We start from the raw sequence: 16,913 nt of genomic DNA, 5'->3' as shown, positions 1-16,913 counted from the left end.
TCCAATGTCACCATTGTCCATGTCCATGGAAGGTTTGAGAAATAGACCTTTCATCCATATTTTCTTGACTATTGCACCAAATCATTTCTGATTCATCAGCACTAATCAAATAAGAAAGATCCATTAGGGTCATGTCGTGATCTGTCAAATAGTAGTCTTTCTATATGACTCAGGAAGTGACTGAAAGACCCAGTCAATAGCCAACTTCCTTGGGACAACGACACCCAACATTCACAACATGTCACTGTGTGAATTGAGTCCTAAAACATGAGTGCACAAAGAACTTCCAATTTTATGTTTTATTGTGAGTAGGGATTGAGTGATCTTGAACTTTTCAAGTCCTTAAACTTGTGGGTCAGGGAGAATAATTGGAGGAGGTGGAGGAAGAGAAGTATGACTTCCATGAGCCAAACTCGGGAAGTCGTATTCATTAGGAAAGCTTGATTTGGGAAGATCATTGTTGTCTAAACCAGACATCAACAATGGGAGAAATTCAAGTAAAGTGGATTTAAGTCCTTAATATAACACCTAATATGAAATATTAAGGCTAGGGCCCAACAAACTATTTTATAACTTGGAAGAGGGATACCGTAATCCAAGCTATAAAATACTTGAAGGTAGGTGAATGACGATTCACCAATTTCCACCAAGATAAACGAAATGTATTATTAGGTTTTAATTGGTTTTGAAAGTCCTAGATTATTTTGAAATTCATTGAACTTTTCAGTAGCATGTTTCAATCTCGAGTGTGCCCTTCAGGTTTTGTGACTATGATGCTGAGGATCACAAAACAAGGTGTGAAGTAACCATGCAAATATACTTGGTACCCTTAATATTTACCCCTAAATCGATGTTCCGGTTAACCACACACGCTCCACCGATACTATGATAAATATTAAGTTACCCTTTGCCTACCTTGTTAAATCCAGGTTAGTGGGCCGGTTAACCACACACGCTCCACTAACGGCTTAAACAAAATGCAAAGTGTAATTTCATGGATTAGCACCTTATTCACATTTTCCTAGGTAACTAAGATTGGGAATTTATAAACATTTAGTTACTTAGTATTTATCATTAATACTTTTAATGAAGGGAGAATTATAGTCCTTATCCTACCCGTTCGGCTAACGACCCTCCACCGGTCAAGGAAGCGGTGAGTAAGAGTCGACACTTATTAAACTGCCATTTTATAGGCACTAACCTTATACCCCCCTTATAGACCGGCTACATGAATGAGGCATACTAATGGTAAGACGAATTTTTGTTCTTATACATATATAAATGTTATTAAACTTATAATATTATAAAGTATAAGTGTTGAATTTTAACTTTTTAAAATTCTAGGGATTGGAACTAAAGTTTTAATTGTGACTTTACTTGTTCCAAAACTTGAGGGCAAGTTTTGTAAACTTCCAAAACTTTTCATTTCTCATAACTTATGAGTTAAAGGCTTATTAAAATGAGTGACTATTCGTCTTATGTAACCATTGTGTTCTTTTAATGGATTTAATGACTTGTGACTTTTGGTTATCCATAACTTGAGAACAAGTTATGGACTCCATTAAAACACATAATGATCAAGAATTAAACTACCAAGAAGGTTACAAATAATTCCTATGATCATCTAAGCTCATAAGTTCAAGAACATGTATGTCAACAATTTCAAGAATCATAAAATTAACCATATAAAACTTGAAATTTTGATAACAACTCTGAAATTGGTTTACATAATCATTAACATATCAAAAAATAGTTTTTATAAGTCCAAAAAAGTTTAAGATAATGATTCTAGACCAATTCCAGCACCAAAACTCGAAAATATGTTGTCAAGGGGTCGAACTCGCCGAGTGCATGAACCAACTCGATGAGTTGGTTGCATTTTACCTTGGACTCATCGAGTCCATGACTGAACTCGGTGAGTCCATTGTCCAGACAGCAAGATAACTTTGATTTTTATATAAGAAAACAAGCCTAGGCTCTGATACCACTGTTAGGTTATGAGCATTCTAACACTCCTAAGTGTACATGCAACCCTAAATACCTTGGATCTATGTTTTCTCTATTATAAATGCAAATATGAATATTCCAAGGTATTACCCTAACTAGCATACAATCTTGATGATACTTGGGTAATAACATAGATAGAATACATACCTTGTTGATGTAGCTTGACTCCATGAAGCTCGAGAGCCTAGTGCCCCAAGTGTGACACCTATAATGGTTCACACAACATCATTAACACTTGGAATAACCATGAGAAGAAGACATGAGACATGGAAATTGGCTTGCCCTCCATTTTATGCACCAGTGTCGATTTCTCCAACAAATGGGGTCTTTATATAGTGTGTACATTAGGGTTACACCAAGTAACCCATGACTTTACCCATTCCTTATGCTCCATGGATTTTAACCTCCACGGAGTATCCATGGGTCACCACATGGGTTAAACCCAACATAAGGAATCATGGATCATAAGCCCATATATATAAGAATGAATGATTTACGCAATCAATTCTCATATATTTAATTAGTCTCTTTTGATCACTAAATTAAGTCTAAATTAATTTTTGATAAATACTAATTAAATAACATGATCTCATATTAATATATTAGAGCTTATAATATATTAATATGTCACAAATGTCTTCTTCTCATAAACGGTCTATCCAAATGTTCCGATGCCATGCAACCTAAATGGACCATGCCGAGTCGGGTCAAGTACATACCAATTTTAGTTATGGACTTAGACACTAATTCAAAACAAACTTCTAAACATAAATACTTATGCCCTCACCAACTTAAATGTTGATACTCTCTTTTCAAAACACTAGTATTCTCAGGGAACCAGTAGACAGGTAAATCCCCGGGATTTTGAGAAGACGGAGCAGTATAGAGTCATGTCTTCTATCTTTTGTTATATAACTTTTGATGTCATATATACAATGACTGAATACATATGTCAAACTTATACTTTATTAATTCAATGGTTGTTGTAATTTGATTACTATGATGCATGTGTTGTGATAAATAACATGAAGTCATCCACCCCCGTACGTTTCCGCCGCTCCGGTTTGGGGGTGTGACATTATGTAAACAATTGAGGTCGGGTACAAGAGAGTTGAATCCTTTTCATTGGTGAGAATATCATATTTCTCAATGTTAGAAGAATTTCCCGCTCTACTACCACCACCACCATCACCACCACCACCACCGCCACCGCCACCGTCGCCGCCACCAAACATCTGGCGGGTAATAGTTCTTCTGTTTTCTACTGGAATTACAGAATGTTTTACAAGTGGGCTATTAGGGATGTCGAAGGGACTACCGAAGTTAGAATTGCTTTGTCTTGTGGTTCCTGGTCATATATCTCCCTAAGGTCCTGGAGTGTCAATGGTGTAAACCGACCAATCTGTAGAAAATAAGTGAACTAACATTTTTTGGGCAATTCCATGTAAATGAACCTTTATATATAATAGCAATGTACTTTTTTTTATTTCACGATAATATTATGAAAAAGTGAGGATATCTATATATGCATCTATCATATTTAGATAACTTTTGATAAACAAAATGAGATTACCTCTCCTCTTGGGATCTCTATCATCCATCATGTTAGCAGGACTAGCAAACAGATCAGAATCACCACCCCTTGAGAAAGAAGTTGTTTGGAGGTTGAATGGAGGACCGTTTAACCGACTCATACTCACTTCTCAATTGGTCATACATCTAATCTAGTTTTTACTTTTTTCCTGTGAGTAAAAAGTAAAAACAATGATGAAAATTTATTTTTACTATTTGCAAATTCAGGGGACAAGTGGACAAGTGGTTGTTGAACTAGATTTCTTAGAAAATTTTCCTTGGAGTTCTTGTTTATCTTTGGTTAAGTTTTGAATTTCTTGTGCTATTAGTGGACACCTTTTGACCTTCATGAGCCAGTGGTTTAGTGTCTACACTAAACTAGAAAACATTACACAAATTTCCATGGTCAGATTACAAAACCACAAGGTGCATCCATGTGAAATTACTTTTCAAATGTCATTGCAGAAGAATGGATATGCTAAGACTTTTTAGCTCAAACCTTAGACTTTCAAATTCAAAATTTACCTGAATGATCTACAAAATTTAACCTAAAACTAGTTTATTAGAGTAGGAATTTCATAAAGTTAACCTTTTCAGTGCGACAATTTGGTTGATAGTTGTGATTTATAAAATGACCCAAGTTTCCTTTAGCACAAGCATCCATAACCTGAAAATAAAAACAATAAAAAAAGAAACATGTTAGGTCCAGTTTAGTGTTGCGTCTTTGGGCTCGTTAGCTAGTCCAAGTTTTGTCTCCGGTATGGGCCTGTCCATCCGTGAGTTTCGTATAGGGTTTATTACATAAAGATGCTTGCATGCATTCTGGAACGTAATGTTTTGATAGAGATTTTATAGCGTACACGTTCTTATCTTCTGTAACCCTAGAATCCTCGACAGCAGAAGTTCTTTATCGAGCTCTGCTAAGGATTGAGTTAATTGAATCATTCAACTCTTTCAGATCCATACTTGTGTTTTTGTTTAACTGTTATTGCTTTCTTTATTCGTCTGTTTTAAAGATCTAATCGATCAAAGAGTTTTATAAACTCATCAATTGGTATCAGAGCAGGAGGTTGTGTAATTCATACACATCTCTTCTGTGAAAGAAGCGATTAGGGTAATTCCGCATTAACTGATATTTATTGAGCCGTCACTCCAGAATTGACGTATCTCTTTATTTATTTGTTTGCCCTAATATTACATATTACAAGTCTGATCTTTCAAACAAGTTAAACGATCAAGCATGGACGATTCTCAATCTAATCCTATCAACATCTCAAACAATATTGGATCAACGACGAAGATTCCTATTCTATACACCCAGGATTACGAAGTTTGGGCTCATCATTTTGAAGACTATGTCATCGGATCTAAAGATAATGGGTATCTTATTTGGGAAGCCATTGTGTCTGGACCATTTGCTCACTCAGGAACATCCAAGATCATTAAAACTCAGAAAGAATATAATGATTTGTTAAAAGATGTAAAAGACGTTGCTCAAGACGAAAAGGAGAAGTTTCAGTGCAACATCAAAGCATTGAGACTGATCCGATTCGCTCTTCAATCTGGCACGTTTAGGTTGGTGAGTTCCTACAGTACCGCTAAAGAAATCTGGGATAGGTTGTGAGAGCTATATTCCACAGATGAAGATTTAGAGCACTCTATTCAGACGTTGCTTTTGTCTGAGTTTGGAGAATTCAAGCAAAATTCTGATGAGACCGTCACACAGACGTTTGATCGCTTCAATCATCTTCTTAGCAAGATGATCAAACATGATATCGAAAGAAAGCTGATTGAACAGAAGGTCACCTTCTTGAATGGCCTAAGATCTGAATGGAGAGCTGTCGTTTCTATAGTTAAAGCTCATGAGCAGTTCAAGTCATATTCATTGGCTAAACTGGTGGGGATTCTAAAATCCCAAGAAAAGATTGTCATGCAAGATAAGAATGTGGTCTCAAGTTTGGGGTCCTTGGCACTCCTGTCCAAAAGCAAGAATGTAGTAGAAGATGAAGATCTGAACCTGGAGGACTACGATCTTACTTCAGAAGATTATGCTATGATGGTGTCCAATCCAAAAAGGTTCATCAAGAAGAGGTTTCCTACCAATAAGAACCGAAATTGGCAGGGAAACTACAGTTCAAAAAAGGTAAGGGAGGAGCCGAAGACTGAGGAACCAAAGAAAGAGGCGAAGGTTGATGAAGATTCTGGTGTGAACTGCTACTACTATGGAGGAAAGAACCATTATGCCAAAGATTATGTTCTGAAGAAAATGGCAGAGAAGGATGAGGAGAAAGATGAAGAGGCTGTCTTGATGAAAAAGCTGGAAGAGATCAAGAGGAAGAAAGCTGCTACTAACCCTTCTATGAGTGCTCTTATTGTACAGGGTTCGGCAGAGGATGACGAGTTCGGAGGCGTGCAGGTGTGGTCAACTGACTCAGAAGATGATGAGGTGAGAAAGCCTTCGCATGGAAAGGCGTATGTGGCAAGAGGTGGTGAAAACGGCGGAAAGTGTTTGATGGTGACTGACGTATCTCACATGAGGGGATACAATACAGATGGTGGAAATAAGGACACCAAGGAGCGAGAGGACTTATGCTTCACAGCAAAACCTCTCAGTGTGCAGATCAATGAGCTTGATGAATTGATCAAGAAGGTACAATCTCTTTTTATCTTGTTCAAAGTTCCACAGAAATCATATGAAAAGGAATTAAATAACCTAAATTCAAGAATCTCAAATCTGGATAGTTGTTTAACTCAAACACGGGTCACCAATTCTAACCTAACTGACCAAATAAGCAGGGTGTCATCCAAGAGTGAGGAGCGAAGGATGTGGATTGAGCAGAAGGAATCGGAGCTGATTAAGTCTAAGGATGAAAACATTTATTTACAAAGAGACAATTTGAAACTTTTAAAACAAAGAAATGTTTTATGTTTGATTGCTAAAAGACTTTATGCTAACATTACTCAACTGCATCTGAATTGTGAAATAGGGCAGAAAATACATCGCATGATTTTACCCTTCCTTGAGTTTAAGGAGGATGAAATCGATGCTGAGGCATACAACTGTGAAAGTGTTGTATCGTCTGATGATGTGAATCCCACTTACATGTATGGTCTGGACAAAATAGAATCTTTCATAAAGTCCAAAGACCATAAGGACATGCTGAAAAATCTTTTGGATGAAAACGATAAGTTGAAACTAAGGACCGAAACCATACAAAAATTCGACTCATTGAGTGCTAATTTAAGTTCAGAAAATAAAATTGATGTTGAAAACGCATCTGAACTTAATGAGGACGATGATATGAGTGAAATTTCTGTAGAGGATGTAGTCGACTGTTCTGAGTTTGTCAAGAGCGAACCCGAAAACCACAAAAATCTTATTTCTGAAAATTTTGTGGAGTTCGCTCGTTTGTCCCAAAATAAGTCCCCGATTCTTGAAGAAAAGGTTGTTGTGTACCAAAAGGTGAGAACAACACCAAATCAGGTGTATAAGGTCACAGGAGTAGCCGAGCATCAAACAGCCGAACTCACTGCCATAGTGAACGAAGATAACGCAGATGGCTGTGATGAGTTCTTTTGGTCTGCTCCTATAGATAATGCCGACGAAACAGTTGGTTTGTCAGAGCGAACGTCCTGGAAAACAAAAGGAAGATATGTACCAGAGCCGCTGAACAAGCCTGACAACTTTGACGTGCCAAGCACAAGTGGTACAAAAGAAATACCTGTAGAAGAAGTCACTTCCACAAGCGAAACATCATCTGTGAAAAGTGAACCGGCTGACAAGAAGCTGAAACAAAAGGCCAACATCCACAGACAGCGGAAACAAGTGAAAGATCAAAAGCAGCAAAGAAACCTAAGATACAAAAAGAATCTCTCTGAGCGAAAGCAGTTTTGGTGCTCTCAAAACAATCATTTCTCTTATCATGATAGAAATTCAAAGTCAGAAAGAAAGGCTTTCGGGCCACATGAGGAACATAACCGAAAGGACAGGTTCGGTTCAGAGAGCAACAACAACCGAAAGGACAGGTTCGGTTCAGAGAGCAACATCAACCGAAAGGACAGGTTCGGTTCAGAGAGCAACAACAACCGAAAGGACAGGTTCGGTTCAAACAGCAACCGAAAGGACAGGTTCGGTCCCGAAAGCAATAGCTACCGAACGTCCAGGTTCGAACCGCAAGTCAGAAGAAATTCACATTCTAATTCTTCTAGTTCTCAATTATCTTCTAAACCCAATTCTGTTCGAGCACAAAATTCTAAATCATCAATGAACCTGAAAGGAAAATCGAAGATTTCCTCTGTCCAGGAAGACTAAAAGCAGTCTAAAGCCCAAACACCAAAACCTGAAACCAAACCCACTGTTGCTAATCCTAACAAAATCAAAGTGTTTACCATTAAAAGAAAAGATGAAACAACATTAATAAAAAGAACATATCTTATTGATGTTTCTCTTGCTATTCATGTTCCTGTGAAAGGCTCACGTGGACCCAAGAAACTTTGGGTTCCTAAATCTACTTAATTTTTGCAGGTTATAAGTGACGAGCAGTTCGACGAAGAATGGTACATTGACAGTAGCTGCTCACGTCACATGATAGGGAGGAAGGAGGAGCTAAGGGAGTTTCGATCTCTTCAGAATGGTGGGAATGTCAAGTTCGGCAACAATTCTTATGGAACGATAAAGGGCTATGGGATGATAACCAATGGAGACTTCACAATAAGAAAAAGGTGGCGTATGTTGAAGGTCTACAGCATAATCTCATCAGTGTGTCTCAACTGGTAGGAGGCACCGGTCTCAAAGTTTCATTTGATGATGAAGGTTCAGAAATCATAGAGAAGAAATCAAAAAGCGTAATTCTCAAATCAGAACGCAAAGGTGAAATTTTTCCTCTCAATCTCAAACCAATCAAAGGAAATCCAGCTATATGCCTATTATCCAAAGCTCATTCTGATGAAAGCTGGTTGTGGCACCGAAGGCTCTCACATCTCAACTTCAAAGACATCAACAAGCTTGTCACAGGAGGTCATGTTCGGGGTCTCCCATTGCTCAAGTTTGATCGAGAACATTTGTGTGCTGCGTGTGAAATGGGGAAGCAAAGTCGTCAAAGTCACCCATCCATTATAAACACAAAAGTTGTTGAACCACTTGAGTTGCTTCACATTGACTTGTGTGGTCCATCATCTATCGAAAGCATTGTCGGTAGCAAGTATATTCTTGTTATTGTTGATGATTTCTCACATTTTACATGGGTATTCTTTCTGAAGCACAAATCTGAGGCAACTCCTAAGCTAAAGATGTTTATTAAGCAGGTTGAAGTGCAACTGAGAAAAGTTGTTCGCAACATCAGGAGCGATAATGGACTGGAGTTCAAGAACAAAGAATTTGAAGACTTTTTGGCAGAAAAAGGAACTAGTCACAACTTCTCAGCTCCCTATACGCCTCAACAGAACGGAATTGTTGAAAGACGAAACCGATCCTTGTGTGAGGCAGCCCGAACGATGCTAAGTTTCGCTTCTCTTCCATTATATTTCTGGGCTGATGCTATTGCTGCAGCATGTTTCACACAGAACAGGTCTTATCTCAACAAGCGTTTCTCTCTTACTCCTTATGAGATCATCAATAACAGGAAGCCAAACGTAAAATTCTTCCATGTGTTCGGCTCACGATGCTTCATCTTCAACTCCAAAGAACATCGTAACAAGTTTGACGTTAAAGCTGATGAAGGAATTTTTCTGGGATATTCTCTTACTTCAAAAGCTTACCGGGTCTTAAATAAGTGCTCTAGGAAGATCGAAGAAACATATTATGTGACTTTCGATGATAACTACATCAAAAGGCTAAAAGCTACTAAAGAAACAATTGGATAGATTTTCACTCAAACAGGTCAAGTCACGGCCTCAATTGCTAATCTGTTCGATCAGTTTGTAGAATTATTCGATGAACCTGAGAAAGCTACTCTCTCGGAAGCCAAGGCAGCAGACAACAAAGTCGACCATCTGAATCAAATTGTCGAAGATGCTGCCAAACGAATGGGTGAAGGAGAACAAGTTCCAAACGAACCTCCTGAGCAAGGTGCTTCAGTTGAGGGGGATAATCCACCTTCTTCAAAACAACCGAGCTCACAAATTGAGGGGGAGAATTCTATTCCAGTTCCACCCGAAAGCTCAACTGCACCCGAAAGCCCTTTAGCACCCGAAAGCTCGACAACACCAGAAAGTCCTGCTACACCTAAAAGCTCATCAGTCGAGGGGGAGAACTCCGATATGTTCTACGACGATGAAAGTCAATCTGAATTGGAAGAAATGGTCAACGCTGAATTGGATCCATCATATGATCCAAATTACCCTCCTCTTGTTAAATGGACCAGAGATCATCCTGTATCTCAGATAGTGGGTAATGTCTCTGAAAAGGTCCTCACCCAATCTCAACTGAAGGCAAAGCAAACATCTCTATTCTCCAAAGTAGAGTTCTGCATGTATAATTCTTTCGTATCAAAAGTTGAACCGAAGACAGTAAATACGGCTCTAGATCATTCTGACTGGGTTCAAGCTATGCAAGATGAACTCAACGAGTTCGAAAGAAACAAAGTATGGCGCCTCATTCCAACTCCTAAAGATGCCTCGGTTGTTGGTCTCAAATGGGTGTTCAGAAATAAAATGGACAAGGAAGGCAATGTGATTCGAAACAAAGCTCGTCTCGTGGTGAAAGGATATTGTCAGGAAGAAGGAATCGATTATGAGGAAACTTTTGCTCCGGTAGCGAGGCTGGAATCTGTTCGAATATTTCTGGCCTATGCTGCACACAAGAACTTCGAGGTGTACCAAATGGACGTGAAATGCGCCTTTCTGAATGGAGAACTTGAAGAAACGGTCTACGTGGAGCAACCTCCTGGTTTTGTCAATGAAAAGTACCCAAATCGCTGTTATATTCTGGACAAGGCAGTTTACGGTCTGAAACAAGCACCTAGGGCATGGTATGAAACGCTAACCAAGTTTTTAAAGATGTCAAAATTCAAACAAGGTTCGGTTGACCCAACCTTCTTTCGTAAGAAGGAAGGTAACCACCTTATGATTGTTCAAATCTATGTCGATGATATCATCTTTTGCTCAACGAATCCTAGCTTAACCGCTGAATTCAAAAAGCTGATGGAGACTAAATTTGAAATGAGCTCAATGGGTCCGATTAACTTTTTCCTTGGTTTAAATATTAGACAGGGACCCGAAGGCATCTTTATCAACCAGGAAGCATACACCAAGACTCTTCTTGCTAAATTTGGCATGATGGGAGACTTAAATGTTAAAGTTCCAATGGCATTCGGCACCAAGCTCACACCATCCTTGGAAAAACATGCAGTCGATATTACGCTATACCGACAAATGATTGGGTCTTTAATGTACCTTACTGCTAGCAGGCCTGATATAATGTTTTATGTGTGTTACTGTGCTAGGTTTCAGGCGAATCCTCGTGAACCACATATGCTTGCAGTGAAAAACATACTCCAATATTTGAAACGAACTACCTCTCTCGGTTTATGGTATTCATCAAACTCAGGTTTCTTCGTTCAACCCTACTCAGATGCAGACCTTGGAGGTTGTCGTTTAGACAGGAAAAGCACCACTGGAGGCTGCCAATTCCTAGATGGGAAATTGGTTAGCTGGCAATCAAAGAAACAGACATGTGTTTCTCTGTCTACAGCCGAAGCAGAGTACATCCCAGCAGCTTCCTATACATCTCAAGTGATTTGGATCCAAAGCCAGCTCCGGGACTATGGACTCAAGATGAAAAAGATTCCACTATATTGCGATTCAGAAAGTGCAATTAGGATCTGTCATAACCCAGTGCAACATTCCAAGACAAAGCAGATAGCACTGAGGTATCACTTCATTAAAGATCATGTGGAAGATGGGAACGTCGAAATTCACTTTGTTCGAACCACTGATCAACTGGCTGACATCTTCACCAAAGCTCTTCATGAAGCATCTTTCAATAAAATTCTACAAGGGCTAGGTATGATGGAATCAAATTCAGTACCAAAAACTACTTCTCAAAATTAAAAGTCGGAAGCGAAATGAACCGAAGGTTCGGGTTCGGTTCACATGTGTGCCGAAATAGACCGAACGCTCGGGTTCGGTCCTATCATCTGATCTTCGCTTATCACTCAAATGTAGTTTCTTTGGTTGTAAACCTTTTGTATCATTTTCTCAAATTCATTTCACTTATTTTCAAAGTTCTTTTCTTTTTCAAACTTATTTTTTTTGCAACCAAAATAGACCGAACGATCGGGTTCGGTTCCAAATTTTTTTTTGCCGAAATAGACCGAACTCTCGGGTTCGGATCCAAAAAAAATTTGTGTCTCAATTTTTTTTTAATCAAAAATTCTAAAATCTTTTTATTTTTTTTTTTAATCAAAAACTCCAAAAACATTTTTTTTATTATTAGTTCGATAATTTTTGTTTTGTGTCTTATATTTTTGTGTGGATATTTGTGGGGAATTATTTCATTAGTTAAGTGTCCCTAGAAGCATGCTGCTGTATGTGTCCAAAGCCTCACCTGATTCTGAATAATATCCTTACTGACTTGGTACATACAAACCTTGTCTTCCCAATTAGGCTTTCATATTTACTCTAATCATGAGCTACCTGACTCTCTTCTCACATGAGATAAGAGTTTTCTGCTTGGTCCTTATTTTAATAGCAGAGGTACTTTGGTTTCTTTACACCATCTACACTACTTTTCTCCATCTCATTCGCTTCATAAATGTAACCCTTGAGACTCTCAGAAATTACCACTGAGGTTTATGGTTACACAATTTCTGTGTTTATGATCTTAGCTTCGTGTCACTATGTACTAAGTGAAACCCACAATTCAATACCTACTATGCATTGACGGTGAACAATCAATTTTGCTCTAAGCTTTCACTAACGAATTGACGGATTTATCAATGAGGATGGAAAGTCAAATCTCTAATTTTCTTTTGTGTGATTCCTATGAAATTGTTAAGTCCTATAACATTTCTTCCCTTGGAATCCAGTTTTAAATTTTTTGAGATTTTACATAAACTATTTTATCTAGCCACTCAAATTATTTCAAACCTACTTGTTCAACAGACTGCATTGGTCTCACAAGTACTTCGTTCGATTTTTGTCTTATATCAAGATCAGGAATTCTGAATTGAAGCGAAAGCCACCCAAATTAGCCTGATTAAAAGAAGCCTTTCAACACTTCTCAATAAGTGTCTGATCGTTATTCAACGGGAAACCATACAAACACTTTAAAGTATCTCTTGACTTTGAAGGAAGAGATTCGTGCCCGGGATCCTTTGTTTCGTGTCTTTACTAACATCACAAAATCCCTCATATGTGTTGCTTTATTTCTTTTTCTTTTACTCAAATGTAGTTTCTTTGGTTGTAAACCTTTTGTATCATTCGTGCCCGGGATCCTTTATTTCTTTTTCTTTTACAAGGCATAATTTTTAAATGGGATTTGCAGTTATAAGGGAGTTGTGGTTAATATTGATCCACGTGGTCAATTTTGCTTTAAGATGACGTTTAATCTAAAAGGATAAGATGCTGACTCATGCGGGAGTCCAATCGATTTGATTTTCAAACGGCGCTTGAAGGCCAGGCGTGCGAAGTGGAACCGTTTCGTTTAAAAACGGCGCCTGATGGGAAGGCGTGTGAATCGGGACTGGCACTCTCTCTCATGCGTAATCATCAGTGCTACCAACTGTCACGCATCAATCACTTCCGAAAAACCCTTCGTATTTCCCTCGAAGATTTGGGACAGATTCTTCTCTCTCCTGTACCCACAGTATAAAAGGTAACTTCAACCCTTGTTTATGTCTTTACTGCACCCAAAAAATCAGAGAGCAAGAAATTCTTCATGTATTCTACTGTTCATCATCTCTCCCAACTTCTTCACAACAATGGCGAATTCATCATCAGTTCATGCCACTTCCCACATCCTGCCGATTCGTCCCCAACAGAGTTTGATCATCGATCTTACTCCTCAGGTCTATGATGCCTTCATGTTCCCGATAATCGAATGCCTCAAGTACTCGCCACTTGCTCCTGCACTCACCAAAGCTGAAGCAGTTCCTATGGAGTTCTTATCTCAGATTTTCGCCACTGCTCATTACGACAAGTCAGTCGACAGGATCTTCTTCGACGTGCTTGATCACAAGGCTTCAATCTCCAAGCAACGATTCTGCTCAATTTTTGGGTTTGAACCTGATTCATCTAGGGTTAACCTTGAATTGATTCCGGTGGGTCACATGTTCTCTATGTTCTACAACATGGGGTATACTGAGGTGCTGACAACGGTCACGAAGTTCAAGAAATCGTGCCTGCCTCCTCAGTGGAATGGGTTGTTTACTGTACTGTTCAAGGGTCTATCTGAATGCAGTGCTGGGTCAGACGGTGCAAGTCTTCTGTTCATCACGCTTCTCTATGGGGTCTACAATGGTATCAACCTGGACTATGGGTCGGTCCTATGGCAGCAGCTTATTCAGAGTCTGGCTTCTACTTCTCGGCATTCCGAGATCTCCTATGCTCGTTTCTGGACTCTCGTCACAAAATGGGTGATGGACAAGTACCACGTCCCCATTGTTGCTGGTTCTCCAATGTCTTCGATTGGTACTTTCCATACCACGAAGATCATTGTCCCTGACGCATCCAAGTTTCAATTCATTGGCTCTATCCCTGAGTCGATGTATGGAGATGTTCCTGCTGACAGCCGGATCATTAAAACCTACAAGGAGTTTCGTCGCTCTGGTCCTAGAGAGCTTACTCCTGAGATGCTCAAGTCCATCCATGAAGCCGACAAGCCTGGTCCAAGGGGAAAGAAGAATGACAAAGGCAAAGACAAGCAGGTTGGCAAGGGAGCGAAAGGCCCTTCTCCTAAGAAGCGTAAAACTACACATACTGTTCAGTCTCCTCCGCTGAAGAAGAGAAAAACCCAACCAAGGCGAAAGCTGATAATCGCTTCCTCCTCAAGCGAATCTGAGGAAGATAATTCAGACTCTGATGAGTCTCCTCGTGGCAACACTCCTCCACGATCGCCTACCCCAGAAGTTCACTTTTCCACTTCACCTATCTCTTCTCCACCCGTTACCATTCCTTTTTCCATTCCCCTCATAACCTCCACCACTCAAATACCACCTACCTCCATCCCAGTACCCCCACCCATCTTTACAGAAGCAACCACCACAACCGCTGAAGTAAGAACCAATGTATCTGATACGGGGCTCCTACTACAGCACCTGAACCCACTCCAACTACCAAACCTACTTCCCAACCCGAACCTACTACAACTACCGAGCCTACACCCTCACCACCACCCTCATCTCCTACTCAGGCAGCAGAGGACGAAGAACCATTCCTCGGCGGGGAGGATATGACATTTGATTCGGTCTATTACAGTCTGTTTCAGGTATAGAGTGGCGACGATGATGATGCTCCCGTTACCAAGAAGCATCTCAAGGAGCTTCACGAAAAGATAGATTCGCTCATCGCCTCCTCTTCTTCATCACAGTCCTCCATCTCTAAAGCTGCTATTCAGAGGATAGTTGACGCTTTTACTAAGGCTCATGACGCCTCCGTTAGCTCAACTACTGCCTCCATTGCTGCATCCACCAAAGCCTGTGAGGCTGCGACCGAAAAAGTCAAAAAACTATTTACTGACGCTTCCTCTTTGTTGAAGTCTTTACAGGAGACTGCTGATAGCACTAAAACAAAGCTGGAACCAATTGTCCACCAGCTGGCTACCTCAGTTGCCTCTGAACTGAAGTAATTTGCCGCTCTTTGTCAAACTCTCTCAGACGACAATTCAGCATTTAAGGCGACGCTTGAGGAGCGACTGACCAAGCTCCAAGAGGATCTTGTTGCTGAAAATTCTCTTATGGATGCTCTTGCCAGAAAGACCACTGCTCTAAAGGTCAAGAGTCTTCAACTCTCCAATTCTCAAAAGGAGATTGAGTCTCTTCGATCTGAAAGAGAGATTGTGTCTTCATGTGTTTCGGATGTCCACGCAGCCATCTCAAACATCCTAGAAGCACATGACCCGATACACAACTATTCTGTGAGGCGAGATCTTGCAGAAAAACTTGCTCCTGCCCTTTCTCTCCTGAGCAAGATTGAAGGGCTCCTTGCTTTCGTGTCCATTCCGAAACAAGGGGGAGAAAACGAAAATGTGTTTCAACCGCCTCCTACTTCAACAGCAACCAAAACAACCGAACCTCCTCCTACAGGCCAAGCCTCAGGTTCGGGTGTTAAAGACAAGGGCAAGCAAATTGCTGAAGAGAGCGATGATGACAAAGAGACCATTGCCGATCTTTTGAAGAAACAAGGTCGAGACAAAGATGTTGACATCAACGCTCGTGTGGCTAGAGAGGCTGAAGAAGCCGAAAGAAAACAGAAAGAAGCTCACGACCTTCTCGAGAGCAGGAAAACTCTTTTTCCTCCTTGGACTCTTGAGAAGTTGCTGAAAGAAGCCATAGAAACTCCAAGCATCTTGTGGCTAGAACCGGTGATCTCACTTGATCGTGATAATTCTGTCGATTCTCAGTTCGACATGCCACTGACCCGAATGGCATTTGTCTTTCATGCCTTTGACAACATTGTTGAGTTCCCTCATCCTCATCCAAAGGTTGACAGGGACTTAGTCGAATTCTATCTAAGGGCCGCTCAACCATAGTATCAAACATGGAGCGCTCAGAAGATTGTCAATGTTCGGGTTCTAAAGCCGTATAGGGAAGGAAACTTCACCAACGTTCGGTTTAAGGTGCTGAGAGGATCTGCCAAGACTGAACATGCCATCTCGCTTGCTGATCTTCCCAACTTGAATCCACACAACTGGATTATTTTGCACAACATCCTTCTTACTAATGAAGCAGAATATGGTCCGATCATCAACCACTTCAAGAGGATGCTTGTTTGTTACATCATGGAAGTCGCCAAGATGGATCAGGAGATAGCGAGTGTATTCAAGAAAAAGCCTACAATATCTCTTGTTGGCTCTGCCAGTGATCTTAACATGATGCAGATGGGGAAGATAAACCTGAAGAGAAATTCAGTTATGTTTACCAAAAACGAAGGCCAAAAATGCCTATTCGCTTTGGCTGACAAACATCTCTACACCATTGCATGTCTGGAACACGTCTTAGGGATCATTCGTCGGTGCAAGCAGAATTCAGCGGATGACAAGAAGTACTTTGATGATATGATTCAATGGTACATTCGCTTCAGACAGACAATTCTCGCACTTATCTCTCGTCTGTTTGATACAACCAAGAAGGTTCCGGCAGCTGGTCCGAGCAAGAAGAAATGATAGTCACACTCCA

The 16,913-nt window shown here is 40.1% G+C and overlaps 1 pseudogene; it reads right to left on the bottom strand.

Annotated features, from left to right (window-relative positions):
* Window positions 1–3,085: 3,085 nt before the first annotated feature.
* Window positions 3,086–14,761, bottom strand: LOC111918866 (E3 ubiquitin-protein ligase CCNB1IP1 homolog; annotated as a pseudogene).
* Window positions 14,762–16,913: the final 2,152 nt, after the last annotated feature.

Source organism: Lactuca sativa, chromosome 3, assembly GCF_002870075.4.
Source record: "Lactuca sativa cultivar Salinas chromosome 3, Lsat_Salinas_v11, whole genome shotgun sequence".
In the NCBI taxonomy this organism is placed as follows: Eukaryota; Viridiplantae; Streptophyta; class Magnoliopsida; order Asterales; family Asteraceae; genus Lactuca; species Lactuca sativa.
The sequence above is the reverse complement of the archived record's forward strand: the minus strand, read 5'-3'. Positions and strand labels throughout refer to the sequence as shown.